This window comes from Ictidomys tridecemlineatus, chromosome 7, assembly GCF_052094955.1.
Source record: "Ictidomys tridecemlineatus isolate mIctTri1 chromosome 7, mIctTri1.hap1, whole genome shotgun sequence".
NCBI classification, from domain to species: Eukaryota; Metazoa; Chordata; class Mammalia; order Rodentia; family Sciuridae; genus Ictidomys; species Ictidomys tridecemlineatus.
In genome coordinates, this window is record NC_135483.1 from 2,994,505 (window position 1) to 3,009,313 (window position 14,809).

The 14,809-nt window shown below is 43.4% G+C and overlaps 1 protein-coding gene across 15 annotated transcripts in view; it reads left to right on the forward strand.

The window, feature by feature from the left end:
• Window positions 1-383: 383 nt before the first annotated feature.
• The window catches only part of Ptk2 (protein tyrosine kinase 2), a 238,148-nt gene continuing 223,722 nt past the window's right edge, over window positions 384-14,809 (forward strand). For 9 of the 15 annotated variants that reach the window (XM_078016629.1, XM_078016638.1, XM_078016631.1 and 6 more), the window contains exon 1: window positions 384-509. The gene's annotated coding sequence lies outside the window, so the exon portion shown is untranslated. The remainder of the gene's footprint in view (window positions 510-14,809) is intronic. The other 6 variants (XM_078016630.1, XM_078016632.1, XM_078016635.1 and 3 more) reach the window with 2 other exon arrangements.

Sequence of the window (14,809 nt, forward strand, 5' to 3'; positions counted from 1 at the left end):
TGGGCTTCCAACCCCAGTCAGAGCTTCCCTCCAAGATCGAATCTTGGCATCGCCCAGCATTAGCTATGATGCCATTAAAAGAATATCCAAGCCTCAGTTTCTGTATCTGCAAAAGGGGTCCACGAGCCCCTGGTCAGGGTGGTGCGGCGGGGGAGCGGCTGCTCTGGGGCTCGCGACGCAAGGGCCTCCAGAAGTTGATTTGATCCACTGCCCCCGCCAGGGCTTTCCTGGGCGGCGCCACGCCCGCGCTGCCCCGGCCACCCTAGACCCGGGCGCGGCGCCGTCTGGGCCTGCGCGGGCCACGGGGCGCATGCGTGGACGAGAGGCGCGGCGGGGCTCTACAGGCCAGGCGCACGCGCGGGCCCGCGCCGACTCAGCACGGCCCGAGGGCGCGAGCCCGCCGCCGGCCGGACCGCCGTGCGCCGGGCGTGCGCGTGGGAGGGAGCGCGGCCGCTGTCGCCGGCGCCGCCCCGCCGCCGCCTCCGCTCAGCCTCGCGCTCGCCGAGCCGGTGAGTGCGGAGCACGGGCGGGCCTCGGTGGTCGTGGGGGCGGAGGGCGGAGCGCGGCTGCCTCCGCGGTGCGGGCGGCTTCCCCCCGGACTCCCTCGGAGGAGAGGAGGCCGGGGACGCGGGGCGGCGGGGGTGGCCTGCGGGCGCGGAGGCCGGAGCGACGGGGACTTGAGGCGGCCGGGCGCGCGGGGCCCTCGGCGGGGCGCTCGGCGGGATGGGGCCTCAGGCGCCGGGAGGCCCGGCGCGGGGCGCGGGAGGGCGCGGGGAGGTCGGGCCGGCTTCCGCCAGAGGGACCCAAAACCTGAAAAACAAAAGGGGACACGGGGAGGAGGACGAGGGAAGCCCGGCTCGGGCCGGCGCCGTCCCCGCGTCCCGGCGCCCGGGCGTCCTTCGAGCGCCGCGCGCCGAGCCCGCGGCTTTGTGCCGCCCAAGTTTCCTGCCGCCGCCGCCCAACTCCGCGCGCCGCCCGAGCGGGCCGGGCCGGCCTCCTCGGCGGGCTGCTGCGGTGGCACCCCTTCCGCCCAGGGGCCGGGGCGTGCTCACCGGCTCCGTCTCCTTGCAGGGTTGTGTGGAAATGCACCGGGGATAAAGTTTTTTTGTGTTTTGTTTTCCTGAGAGCCGTTCCAACAGTGTCTCCTTCTTGCCTGGTTGGCCTGCAGCTGGGTTCTGGCAGGGAGACGGCGATAATTGCGATGTTGTCGTTACGGGGGCGGGTGGGGGTCGGTGGGGGTCGGCCCCAGCACAGTGCAGTGCAGGAGTTGGGGGGTTTGTATTTGAGACTTCTCTCGCCACCGAGGTTTTTACTTAGACTGTGAATGTTTTCATGTTGGTGAAAATAGTCCATTGAAATGAAATAGCAGAGCCTCACTCACTCGAATTTATTTGTAAAACGGGTAGTAAAAATTACTCATTTCGAAAGGCTATCAAACATTCTGAATCCGTGGCCGCGTCTGGGAAAACCTCTGAAGACTGAAACAAAGTTTGTGGATGAAGTGATTACAAGACACAAAGTAGCATTCAACTTATTTTTGTTGTGATACAGTATAGATGATACATTCATCTGGTTGTCTTGAGGTAACTAAAAAATCCCTACGATAACTAAACGGGAAACTTTTTCTAGGGATGAACCCAGGGCCTTGCACACGCTAGGCCAGCACAATACCACTGAGCTGCGTCCTGAGCCCAGAGGGAACTTTTTAAGGACGTTTGTATTCCATATCTTCATTAATATAAGTGTTGTGTATTAATGGCTGCCCTTGTAAGAAAAAACAAGCTGAATCGCTTTTGAACACTTAGTTTACTAAATGCCAGAGAAGCAAAACATCAGGATCAATATTATAGTATTTTCTGCTAAAGAATTTGTTGTTACTTTCAAATAAAAGATGGTTGTATTTGAAAGGAGCCAAAGATGGCATTAGCAAAGCATCAGAATCAAGTCCTCAGGATAATTCACAACTGTTCTTAACGGTTTGGGGCAAAGAATACTGGGGCTAAGCTCCTAGAGTTGATGGGGCTTCAGCAGCCTCTCTTGAGGGCAGCCCCTGGCTGGAGTAGGGTTAGAAGACAGGGGGAATCCTGTAGCTTCAACAGAGCTCCACGCCTGTTGCTGGAAGTTATGTAACTCAGCCTCAGTCCTCATGACCATGCTCATGAGCTGGTCAGGTAACTTTTCTCACTAAGAAGTTGAAGAAAATCATATTACTAAAGGTAGCTGCTTGGGATAGGGTGTAGCTCAGTGATAGAGTGCTTCTCCAGTGTGTATGAGGCGCTGGGTCAGTCCTCAGCACGACATAAAAATAAATCCATAAAGTTATTCATTAAAAAAAAAGCTTTTTAAAATTATGTTGCAGATGTTACACTATTTTATAATAAAAAACTTTTGAAAATTGGATGTTGATTTGAGTTAGAGAGGTGGGATCTTTGTTCACATCTCTAAATATTTTTAAAAAAATATTTTTAGTTGTAGATGGATGCAATGCCTTTATTTAATTAATTTATTTTTTATGTGGTGCTGAGGATCAAACCCAGTGCCTCAAATATACTAAGCAAGAATTTTGCCACTGAGGTACAAACCCTAGCCTTCTAAATATTTTATGAAAACTTTCCCCCTATATTTTATAGTGTCTTAATTTTGAGAAAATAATTAAAAATTGTGTTGAGTTACAAAAGATGCCATCAAAAGTGTTAATAAAATATATTCATCTGTTTTGAAGTTAAGCATTTTCGGTTTTGACAAATTTTCACCTAGAACATTTCTTGCTTTACATTTCAACAAATTAAAATTTATGGCCAGGCATGGTGGTACACACCTATATTCCCAGTGGCAGGAGGATGACAAGTTCAAAACCAGCCTCAGAGACTTAGCAAGACCCTGCCTCAGAATTAAAAAAAGGGGCGCTGGGAATGTGGCTAGTGGGAAGTGCCCCTGGAGTTAGTCCTCCTTCTATGCATGGGAAAAAAAATGCCATTTTAATATTTGTGAATTGAATTTTTTTGGTTAAAAAAATTTAAAAAATTTACCGATACTTGTGTAAATTATTTAAAATGTAAAAAATTTAAAGGATTTTAAATTCAGCAAAGTAAGTGACCTTATTTGAATTAGGTGGTTTCTGAATGCATTCAAATATCTGGATAGTGAGGTGCTTACCATTGCTGAGGCTGGAATAGGAAGTGGTGACTGTCAGGGCTGCCTCTGACTCTGGTGAACTACTGCCCACTGAGGTTATCAAATACACCATGAAGTTTTTTTTTGTCTTTTCCCTGAGTGGTATTTAGTAGTGGATTATGTTAGTTTTTTTAAAATTTTTCTCTCTGCCATCATTTTGGCAAAAGTTTATTTCATTTCATTACTGTCAGAAGGCAGCCTAGTGCTAGAGAGGTGAGATTTGTCTCCCAGTTCTGGTACTAACTCTTAGGAATTGTGCCAGATTTTATTGAGAGTTCCTTAAATATGTTTCTGATTTTGATGTGTACAGTCTATAGCATTTTTTTTTTCATTTTTCTGGGTTCTATGGAAATAAAACCTAGATAAGCATATATAGATCAGCTTTTCAGTTTTAATGGGATTTTTAGCTAATGTGCTTATATTCTGACCTGCATTAACACTAATGAAGTGGTTTAGGGACAAAAATGGGAATACAGGTTTCTGCCACATGAATGGCCTTATTCCCTTCTTAAGCAGTTGAAGCTTAAGAGAAAAACACCAGAAACATCACTCAAAGTTCACCTCTTTAAGAACATGAAGATGTTCTGCTACCAACCTTGGTTGTAATCAGTTAAAATAGTATTTAAGCCTTACTATAACTACATTTTTAGACACAGTAAACTGACTGAAGCTATAATTAGAATATGATCCAGTGGTAGGGGAAGAAGCATCATATTTGGGGCTCCTGAGTGGGTAGGTCAAGCTTTGGTAGAGTGGTAGAGTTATTGCCTTTGTGTAGCTTAGTGAAACATGGGAGAGGCTCTGGACTGTGCCACACCTGAGCCCAGATATTGACCTTATCTGTCCCCCATGGGAACTCTAGGGTTTCAGGTGCTGTTGCCATCCTCCTTGTACACAGGAAGCACTACATTCAAGTTAGAGTAGGTTGTCCAGGTCACCTTACCCTGGCCCCCGGTGCACAGTGGGGGAGCTCTGGGCTGCCCTGGGGCTGGCAGGGCTGGAAAGCAGCATTTTAACCTAGTCTTTCCAAGTAGTAGGTAAGATGCTACTGTAAATCGCTGTGTCTGGAAGTTTAGATAATTACAGTACCTGTTGGAATCTGACATTTGTGGGACTTGAACCTCTAGCATAGCATAAGTAAACATTTTAGACCAACTAGAATTAGTTAAATACAAATAAACAACATGTGGAGTAGCGATTGATGCTGTTTGTCAAAAGACATGCTTTAGTAGCCTCTATCTCCAGGGTGGATTTGGGTGGCTCTTCTTGGGTTTGTGTTTACAGGCGACAGGGTTTTGTGGGAAGCAAGGAGACATGGTTGCAGGTTTCTTCTCACACAGATGTGAGCCCTTTGTAGAAAACCCGAGTGTCTATAGTCAAACACATTACTCCTCTAAGAATTTCTGAAATGAAGGTACACATTCTCACTAATCTAGAATATTGTATTCTGCTTTTAAGAGTTGACACATTCTACTTCATTATTTGGGGCCACTGGACCAAAACCAAGCCTCAAGAACCTTGGAAGTCCTGTTTATGGTTGTCTGCGCCCAAGATTCCTGTTCTGCCCCCATGTTCAATGTTCAAGTTCCTGCTGTCATTGGTTTTGGTTCTGCTCTGAACGTAGGTGTTTGTTGCATCTGTTTTTCTCTTGACCAAAGCACATGATGGAAGAGTTAAAGAATTTGACATGTGTAAATGTTTTTAGTGGATTGTATGTCTTCCATAAAGGCAGAAGTGACAGCTGTTACATCTTCAGTGTCTGACAGTGCCTGTTGAATGAGTGTTTGACTTACTGGAGAACTGTTAATTTTGTCACTCTGTTATCTACTGTTTTGTTTGCCTTGGCTAAAAACCTCATTTAAAAGCCCAATAGGACTTGATACCAGGGAAGAACTTGGATTATCTACATTTTTACCTTTGACTGCTTTATAACTAGTATCATCAAACTTGGGTTGGGGGGGGAAAGTATTGCCTGGTCCCTTTTCAATTTTCTTTTTTTCTAGAAATTGATCTTGTAGAAATTTATCTTGTATTCATTAGGACTCATCTCACATTCTGTAGACAGGATTGCTCAAGATGACACAAAATTTAGAAGGATCTGCAGTTAGTGGTTGAGAACCTCCAGTCTGTTCTTTGCTAATCAGGTGGATTCTGGAAGCTTTAGGAGCCCTGAAGCCCTGTAGAGAGTAGCTTTCTTCCTAATGCCAGTTATACACTATATCAGCTCATTCTTGACCTTCCTCAGAAAGTCTTTTTCTGCCTTGCTGCTGTTGAGATAGGACATTTTGACAGTAAGAGGTGAAAATACCCTCATGCAGGTCAGGAAAATAAACATCTGGATACAAGGGCTTCCTGAGATTTTTCATTTTGCTATTCCTTAGAGAGTTTCTCCTCTGTCTTACTGTGCTATTCAGAGGGAACTTACACACATTACAGAGGTACCATGAGGTCTCAGTGGTTCTAAGTAGTAGGAGATCATCACCTTCACCAGGAGACTTATTAGGAAAGAATGAGGCCCTGCCTCTGACCCTGCTCAGTCTCTGAGGGTGGAACTCAACTTGCTGTTGGAACTTGCTCTGTGGGTGTTTTGGAAATGTGTGTAATCTCTTCCTTACCACTTAGATTTTGCTTATGAGTTTACCCTCAGTGCAGGAAAATTAAGTTTTATTTAAGAATTTTGAATGTTTTAATGCTGAGACTACTTAACCCATTAAGTCCCAAGTTTTAAATTTTATTTCAAAGTTATCAAAAGTTGTATATTGCTCAATTTATTTATTTTTGGTACTGAGGCTGAACCCAGGACACTTTTACCACTTGAGTTATATCCCCAGCCCTTCTTATTTTTTGTTTAAAACAGGGTCTTGCCAAGTTGTCGAGGCTGGTCTGGAACTTGGAATCCTCTTGCCTCAGCCTCTGAAGTAGCTGGGATTACAAACATGCATCACTACCCATGACTTGCTTAATTTGAGATTTCACAGGTGTTCCACATTTGAGACGATGGGGCAAAGTGGGTCCGTTCTTTTTGAGTCTTGGTTTGGGATTTAAATGAACAGTTGAGTGTTGAAATAGCAGTTTGTATGGTTTGTCAATTTGTGGCTTTTGGGAAACATCAGGAGAATGTGTACCTGCTGGTGCATAAGGCACAAGTTAGATCCCCTGGAGGCTTTGTTTTGGTGCTGAAACATTGGCTAGCATAAATTAGAGTCAGGGTGATTGCTGAATCTTGTGGTGACTAAGGAAGGAAGCAGTATTGTATACATTGATTTTATGCTTAACATTGAATTCATTTATAGATTTAATATATTTTCTTCTTCTTTCGACCTTTTTTATAGGAAAAAATCTAAATAAAGAACCTACAAAGAAGAAATGTGATATGCCTTATCTCTTATGCTTTGTACAAAATTGAGTTCATTTGTTGACAAATGGAATGTTGTAAGCCCAGCAAGAAGGGCTGTTGTCCTTCAGGTATCTTGGAGTCCCCTTCAACTTCCTCACACTGCTGTTGTAGGTGGTCGATAAATAATTTGTTGAATGAACAAAGAGACTCTTGCTCAGGTTCTTTGGGTTGTCAGTGTGTAGATAGTTGAAGAATATAGAAACATGATCTCTGGAAAGAGTTTCAAAAAGATCCTGTGCTGGCCAGGTGCCACTGAGCACGCCTGTAATCCTAGTGGCTTGGGAGGTTGAGGAAAGAGGGTCATAAGTTTGAGGCCAGCCTAGGCAGTTTAGCAAAACCCTACCTAAAGTGGGGGGGGGGGGGCGACAAAGAGTTAGGCAAAGAGTTTTGTGTTGGAGCACCTCTGGGTGCTGTTGGAGCACCCCAGCCCTGCCAAAGGAAAAGACATGGTAGGTCAGAAGTAATACCTCTTGGGGGCGCTTTGTTGTATGGGTATTTGAGTGTGTGAAAGTTGTTAAAGGGCACAGAAGAAACAGAAAAACAGATGAAATTAAATGTCATGTACTGTCAAAACAATGAGAAGGATGTTTCCATGCTTATTGTGTCTCTTCCCTGTTGACTCTGGCTCAGCTATGAGCAACAGTGATAGAAATGAGGGGCAGGAAGAGCCCTCTGGAGCCATTTCTTCCTCAAGTGGTGGAGTGGAGTTAAAGTCACAGTACTTCACAGTTATGGATGGTGGCCCCTGTTCAGTGCACTTCTAGGGGTGCCTGGCCTAGATAGCTCTGGAGCAGACTCACTGACTCTGTGCAGGTGCTATTGGCTCCTGCCCCAGCTATTCTTCTGTGGTCACTTTAGCAGTTGCCTCTTCTCTGCTCCTAGGATCTGTCCCTGCCTGGGGGTTTCTCAGTGTTATGCCTGGTAAATAGCCTTTTCCTGAAGTAAGGTTGCACATCTTATGCATTTGCTGGCCATTTGGGTTCACCTGTTTTGTTTTGTTTTGTTGTTTGTTTTTTAATTAGATCTGCTTTTTCATTGATTTGTAGCTTCCTTACAGTCAACAATATAAGTCCCTTGTTGGGAATGTTTTTTGCCACTCTCCTCCTGCTTTGGGACATGCAGTTTCTCTGGCTTTCCCTGGTGGGTTTTTTTTTTTTTTTAATTATCATTTTTTAGTTTTCAGCGGACACAACATCTTTGTTTGTATGTGGTACTGAGGATCGAACCTCGGACCGCACGCATGCCAGGCGAGCGCGCTACTGCTTGAGCTACAACCCCAGCCCCCCCTGGTGTTTTTTTTTTTTTTTAAATTTATTTTTTATGTGTAGTTGGACACAATGCCTTTATTTTATTTGTTTATTTTTATGTGGTGCTGAGGATCTAACCCAGGGCCTCGCACATTCGAGGTGAGCTACAACCTTAGCCACTCTCTGCTGTTTTTTGATGCATAGAAGTTCATGAAGAGTTAGGTTTAACATGGTCTTCTTTATTTGTTTTCCTTTGAGTTGGTGCTTTTTGTGTCATTCCCTGTCCTGAGGTCATAGCTAGTTCCTCTTTTCCAAATGTTTTATATTTCTGTCTTTCACCTTTAACTTTGTAATTTGCTTGGAATTGGTTTTAGTGTCCAGTATAAAGAAGAGATCCAGTATCTCTCTCTCTTTTTTTTTTTTTTTAGCTTGTGAACATCTAGTTGACTCAACACTATTTATTGAAAAGATGACAGTTTCCCTAATCCTTCGTGGTGCCATGCTCGTGTAAATCAGAGGGTCCATATATCTGAGCATCTGTTTAGACTCTTCATTCAATTCTATTGGTTCTGAGCTGCCTAAATGTTTTACCAGTCTTACTTATTCAAGGGTCCCTTGACTATTCTGGACCCTTTTCAGATCCATGTTTTAGAATTACTTGTCAACTTCCAAAAAAATTCTTCCAGATGTTGTTTGTGATTGTACTGGAGGTATGAATCTATTTGTGGAGGATTGCTTCTAGTTTTGACTTAAGCAAGTCTGGATATTTCTGTTCAAGTCTTAATGTAGATACAGGCTTTTGTTTCTCTTGGGAGTGATTGGACCTAGGGCTAGAATGGCCCAGTGTATGTTTAACTTTTAAGACTATTCCAGAATTTCTAGAGTGGTTGTACCAGTTTATATTCCCACTAGCATTGTGTCAGCTCTGGTTGCTCCATATTACTGGGTCAACACCTGGAGATTTTAGCCATTTTCTTTAAGAAAAAAGTTTTTATTGCTGCATTATAATTATACCTAGTAATAGGATTCATTGAGACAAGTCATACATGCATATAACATAATTTGGCCAGTTTTTTGTATGTGTGTGTGTGTGTGTGTGTGTGTATGTGTGTGTGTGTGGTGCTGGGGATTGAACCCAGGGCTTTGTCCATGAAAGGCAAGCACTCAAATTTTGGCCAGTTTTATTCTGTAGCACCTCCCCTTTCCCTTTCACATCCCCTTCCTCTACTCACTGGTTGCCCCTCTTTTACCTGTGGGAGAGAACAGACCTATGACTTTCTGAGTTTGGTTTATTTCACTCAACATGATGCTCTCCATTTCCATTTCCATCCGTTTTCCTACAAATGACATAATTTCATTTTTTTCTGGCTAAATGAAACTCCATTTTGTTTGTAAACCATGTTTCTATTATTCACTGTCTGTTGATGGACCCTAGGCCTGGTTTCATTACTTGGCTACTATGAGTTGCACTGCTGTGAATGTGGGTGTGTATGTACTGCTGCAGTATGCTGACTTGACTTTTTTAATACCGAGGAGTTGGGTCATGTGGTGGTTCCATTTCTAGTTCATTTGTTGTTGTTGTTGTGCTAAGGATTGAACTCAGGAGCATTCAACCACTGAGCCACATCCCCAGCCTTTTTTTTTTTTTCCTATGTATTTTGAGACAGGATATCACTGAGTTGCTTATGGCCTCGCTAAATAGCTGAGGCTGGCTTTGAACTTGAAATCCTCCAATCCTCCTGCCTCAGCCTCCCCAGCCGCTGGGATTATTGGCATGCACCACTGCGTCTGGCTGTTCCATTCCTTGTCCTTTGAGGACACTTCATACTGAAGTTTCTATAGTGATTGTGCTAATTTACAATCCCACCACAGTATATTTGTATTCTTGCTGACTGCCATTCTAGCTGGGGTGAGATGAAATCTCAGTATTAATGTAGATACAGGCTTTTGTTTTTCTTGGGAGTGATTTTTTTTTGAGAGAGAATTTTTAAATATTTATTTATTTATTTTTTAAGTTTTTGGCAGACACAACATCTTTATTTGTATGTGGTGCTGAGGATTGAACCCAGGCCGCACGCATGCCAGGCGAGCGTGCTACTGCTTGAGCCACATCCCCAGCCCTCAGTGTAGTTTTGATTTATACTTCCCTGATTGGGTTTTAGCTATTTTAACAGGTGAGTTTCATTGTGGTTTTAATTTGCATTTTCCATATGACTAATAATGTCAAATATCTTTTTCATTTGCTTACTTGCTATCCTTGTATCTTCCTTGATAAATTATTCAAATCTTTTGCCCACTTTTTTTTTAAGAGAATTTTTTTAATATTTATTATTTTTTTAATATTTATTTTTTAGTTTTCGGCGGATACGTCTTTGTTTGTATGTGGTGCTGAGGGTCGAACCCTCTCGCATGCCTAGCTCGCATGCCAGGCAAGCGCACTACTGCTTGAGCCACATCCCCAGCCCCATTTTGCCCACTTTTAAAGTTAGTCCTTCCCCTTATTCTGGGTTGAAAGTTCTTCATTATTTGAATACAAGTCCTTCATCAGGTATACACTATGCTTTTCTTCCAGGCTGTGGCTTTTTTCATTCTCCTAACAGTGTATTTAAGAGCAGAAGTTATAAATCTTGATATCTATTTATGGGTATTATTATTTAAAAAAATTTTTAGTTGTAGTCAGCACAAAACCTTTATTTTATTTATTTATTTTTTATGTGTTGCCAAGGATCGAGCCCAGTGCCTTGCATGTGCTAGGTGAGTGCTCCACCGCTGAGCCTCAGTCCCATGGATTTTTTTGGCATCATATTTAAGAATTGCCCAATCCTGGCACACAAAGGATTCCTCCTTTTTCCACCTTTTCCTTTTCCCTTCAAGTTCAGATATTTCACCTTTAAGTCTGTGATTCATTCTGAGTTAATTTCTGCTCATGATATAAGTTATGGATCCAAATGATTTGTAGGGCTCTTCCAAGGCCTGGAGTGAAGTTCACTTCCTCCAAAGGACCTTGTTTTTTGCTTCAGCCCATCTAGGGTCACCTTAAACACTCAGGCCTGCAGCAGCTCTCCAGAGGTTACTCTCCTGCTGGGTTGTCTAGTCTCTAGGGGCTCTGTGTCACAAGGCAGGGTTTGTAGTTGCATATCTGTGGGTTCTGTTCTGTATCTGTCAGTTGGACCAACAGGGGTCAGTAGTATTGTGAAAAAAAAAAATGCTTGTATTCAGTACGTACAGACTTATTTCCTAGTCATTATTCCCTAAACATTACAGTTTAATAGTTATTTACATGACATTTCCATGCATTTGGTATTATAAGAAATCTAGGGATGATTTAAAGTGCTAGGGAAGATGTGGTTTGGTCCTGTGGACACACTACATTGTCTTGTAAGGTTTTTGAGCACCTGTAAATGTTGGTATCTATGGGGATCCTGAAGCCAATCCCCCATGAATACTGAGGGATGACTCTGTGTACTTTGGAGGACCCAGCCTTTGAGTCCTGTCCCTGATCCCTGTACTCATATAAAAATGAAAATTGAGGGGCTGGGATTGTGGCTCAGCAGTAGAGTGTTCGCCTAGCACGGGCAGGACCTGGTTCGATCCTCAGCACCACATAAAAAAAAATAAAGGCATTGTGTTGTGTCCATCTACACCTAAAAAAAAATATATATATATATATATATATATATATATATATTAAAAAAAGAAAATTGAAAATTTTCATACTGGAAGATTCCTTCAGGGCAAAGGTGATTTCTGTGCATGTTCCTGGCTTTCCTTTAGCTTTGGACTGGTATTTCCTTCTTTTTAATTTTTTTTTTTAGTTCTAGATGGATGCAATATCTTTGATTGATTGATTAATTAATTAATTAATTAAGTGGTGCTGAGGATTGAACCCAGTGCTTCTATCCATCTTTTTAAGTCTTTTCCAGATAACGTAGCCCAAAGTTAAGAAGCCAAGAAAAGTTTTGTTCTTTCTTGCTTCACTCCATGGTCTAGAGTCTAGAACTGGACTTGATGTCTGGTGTGGTAGCTATTAGTATATGTGGCTATTTAAATTGAAGTTAATTAAAATTAAATTTAAAGTTCTGTTCCATAATCACTCTAGCCTCACTTCACCTGCTTATTGGCCATGTGGCCAGTCGGCCACATTGGACGACATGGAAGTAGAATGTATTTGTTATCACGGGATGTTCCAGTGGCTAGATTAGGAAGCCTCTGCAAGGTTCACCTCGATACCTATCTGCATTTCAGAGCCATGGACTTGCTTGTCCTGGAATCTATAGCTCACACAGCTGGACAGACAGTTGTGCTCTAATGGGTTATTGTGACCCCATTCTTAAGGCACTGTGTGAGCTCTTAGCTTAGGTGTGAGTGTTTAGCTATGGTGTGCGAGTAGCAGACCATTAAGTGTTGGTATTTTAATTTATAAATGCCTGTGAGATTAAGCAAAAGATCTAGTGAAAACCTTTTTTAGGTGTTGATCTTCTTCCCAGACTCAGGGTTCTCCTGTTATTCCTGCCCTAATACTTTTCCAGTGGGGTACTGTGGGCTGTGGGACAGCAATGCTACCTGCCTGGAGGGGAAGAAAGGATGAGCACAGCCCAGGTGTTGGTGGAGTGTGCAGAGATTGGTCTGCTACAGGTTCAGCTTGGTTTCTAGTATGGAAAGGTAGCAGAACCCACAGATATAAGGAAGGCCTGAAAGTCAGGACCCCCATTCATTCACCAAGTACTCCTTATGTGTAGTGGAGGGTGGTGGTTAGGGATGTATTGGAACCCCTTTGTAGCTCACAGATTACCAGTCCTGAGAATGTCCATACCTGTCAGGAGCAGAGGGCCTACCTGAAGTGGTTTTTCATTGTCCTTATTCTTTGGGTCAGCCTGACAACTCCTGAGCACGTTTCAAGGAACTTGGGGACATTGCTGATGGCCATTACCCTATCCTTCCTCACCTGGGGGAAGGTTCAGCCTGTCAGGAGGTTGGGCTGTGGCTTATGCCCTGCAGGATGGGGAAGGTCATGACAAAGGAGCAAATGGGGATGGGTGCAAGGGAAAGGCTCTTCATGGCTGCACAGGCAGGGGCTGCTCACTGGTCTGCTTATAGGTTTTGGGTCATAGCAAGCTTAGTTGAACTGTATAGGATATTTGAAGTCTATTAACAAAGCAACGTACACAGGCACTCTATCAAGCCTCCTCAAACTTTAATGTGTATATGCATAATCTGGGGATCTTGTTAAATTATAGGTCTAATTCAGACTGAGAGGCCTCAGCCTTGCATTTCTTGCAAGTAGGGGATACCAGCGCTGGTGGTCTGTGGGCCTCATTTTTTTTTTTTTTTAAAGAGAGAGCGAGGGAGACAGAGATTTTTTTTTTTAATATTTATTTTTTAGTTTTCGGCGGACATAACATCTTTGTTTGTATGTGGTGCTGAGGATCGAACCCGGGCCGCATGCATGCCAGGCGAGCGCGCTACCACTTGAGCCACATCCCCAGCCCAGGTGGGCTTCATTTTGAATAGCAGAGTTTGTGTCTTCAAAGTAAGGCTGGTAAGGTGACACTGAGCCTTACTTAGTTTGGAAGGTGACACTGAGCCTTACTGTTATGGAGGGCAGTAGTTAAGGGCAGGGCCTTTAGGTCAGAATTCTAGCTCTGTGATCTTGGACTCATTTGTTAATTTCTCATCAGCATTTCCTGTCACTTAAATGGGTCAAATAATACAGAACCCTAAATGTTGAAAGAATTGAGTAATACACTCTCTGATGGTACAAAGCCTGGCCTTATTAAATGTTGTACAGAAGACAACGATTAGAAGTAAATGTTTACATCAAAAGTTGGCAAGTTTTCAGAATACTCATCCCCCCTGCATCTTGGCTGGGCACAGGGAGTAGGGGTGCTTTCATTCAGGAAAACTGTACTTTCATTCAGGAGTGCAGCTTCCCTTTCTCTCTGGGACTGACCTATGCTGGAGGATACCACTGTCCCCTCATAAAGCCTGGCTGGCAGAGACAAGTTGCTGATATAGTGGGAAGTGACCCCCGAGAGGACTTGGAGGACTCCAAGATGATGCAGCTAGTCCCTTTAGACAGTGCTGTTCACTGTCAGTTCATGCCTGGACAGGGATGCTTGGCTAAGCTTTCTTTAGTTGCCAACAGTTGGGATGAAGGAAAACCACATTTTGTACTGAGGGTTTTGAAAGATGCATAACCGAGAACTGACTTTTCTGCTAAGTGGATATTAATAATGGATAAAAATATGTATTTCTTAGTTTTGTTTTAAAACTTAGGTGTTTCAGACACGTATGAAAACAAAGTTGTAATGAACTGCTGCGTATTCATCACCTTCAGCCATTGTCACTGGGTATCACTAGCTTTTCTGAGGTATGGGTTGTTAATGTGGAGATTGTGAAGGAACTTGCTTTGAGAATGTATGTGCTAACCTTGGGCAAGTGTCAGGACTCCCCCTGGAGGAGACTAATGATTCATGGCATATTTCTTTAAAAATATGCCCGGGAAGAATTGAATGTGGCTTCACTGCTTCTCTAAGGTCCTGCAGTGAATGGGCAACACAACTGGCTGTCTAGTGTCTATTTATCTGTCTTTATTTTATTTTATTTTTTTTTAAATTTTATTTTTTATTTCTCGGCGGACACAACATCTTTGTTTGTATGAACATCTTTGTTTGTATGTGGTGCTGAGGATCGAACCCCGGGCCGCACACATGCCAGGCGAGTGCGCTACCGCTTGAGCCACATCCCCAGCCCCTGTCTTTATTTTATTTATTTATTTTTGGTAGTACTAGGGATTTAACTCAGGGCCTCACTCTGTCTAGGCAGGCACTCTACCATTGAGCTACACCCCCAGCTCTTCTATTTTATTTTGAGATAGGGTTATGCTGAGTTGCCCAGTTTGGCTTTGAATTTTGTAATATTCCTGTCTCAGCTTCCTGAGTTGTTGGGATTACAGGTGGGCATCACTGTACCCAGTTCTCTTTTAGGCTTG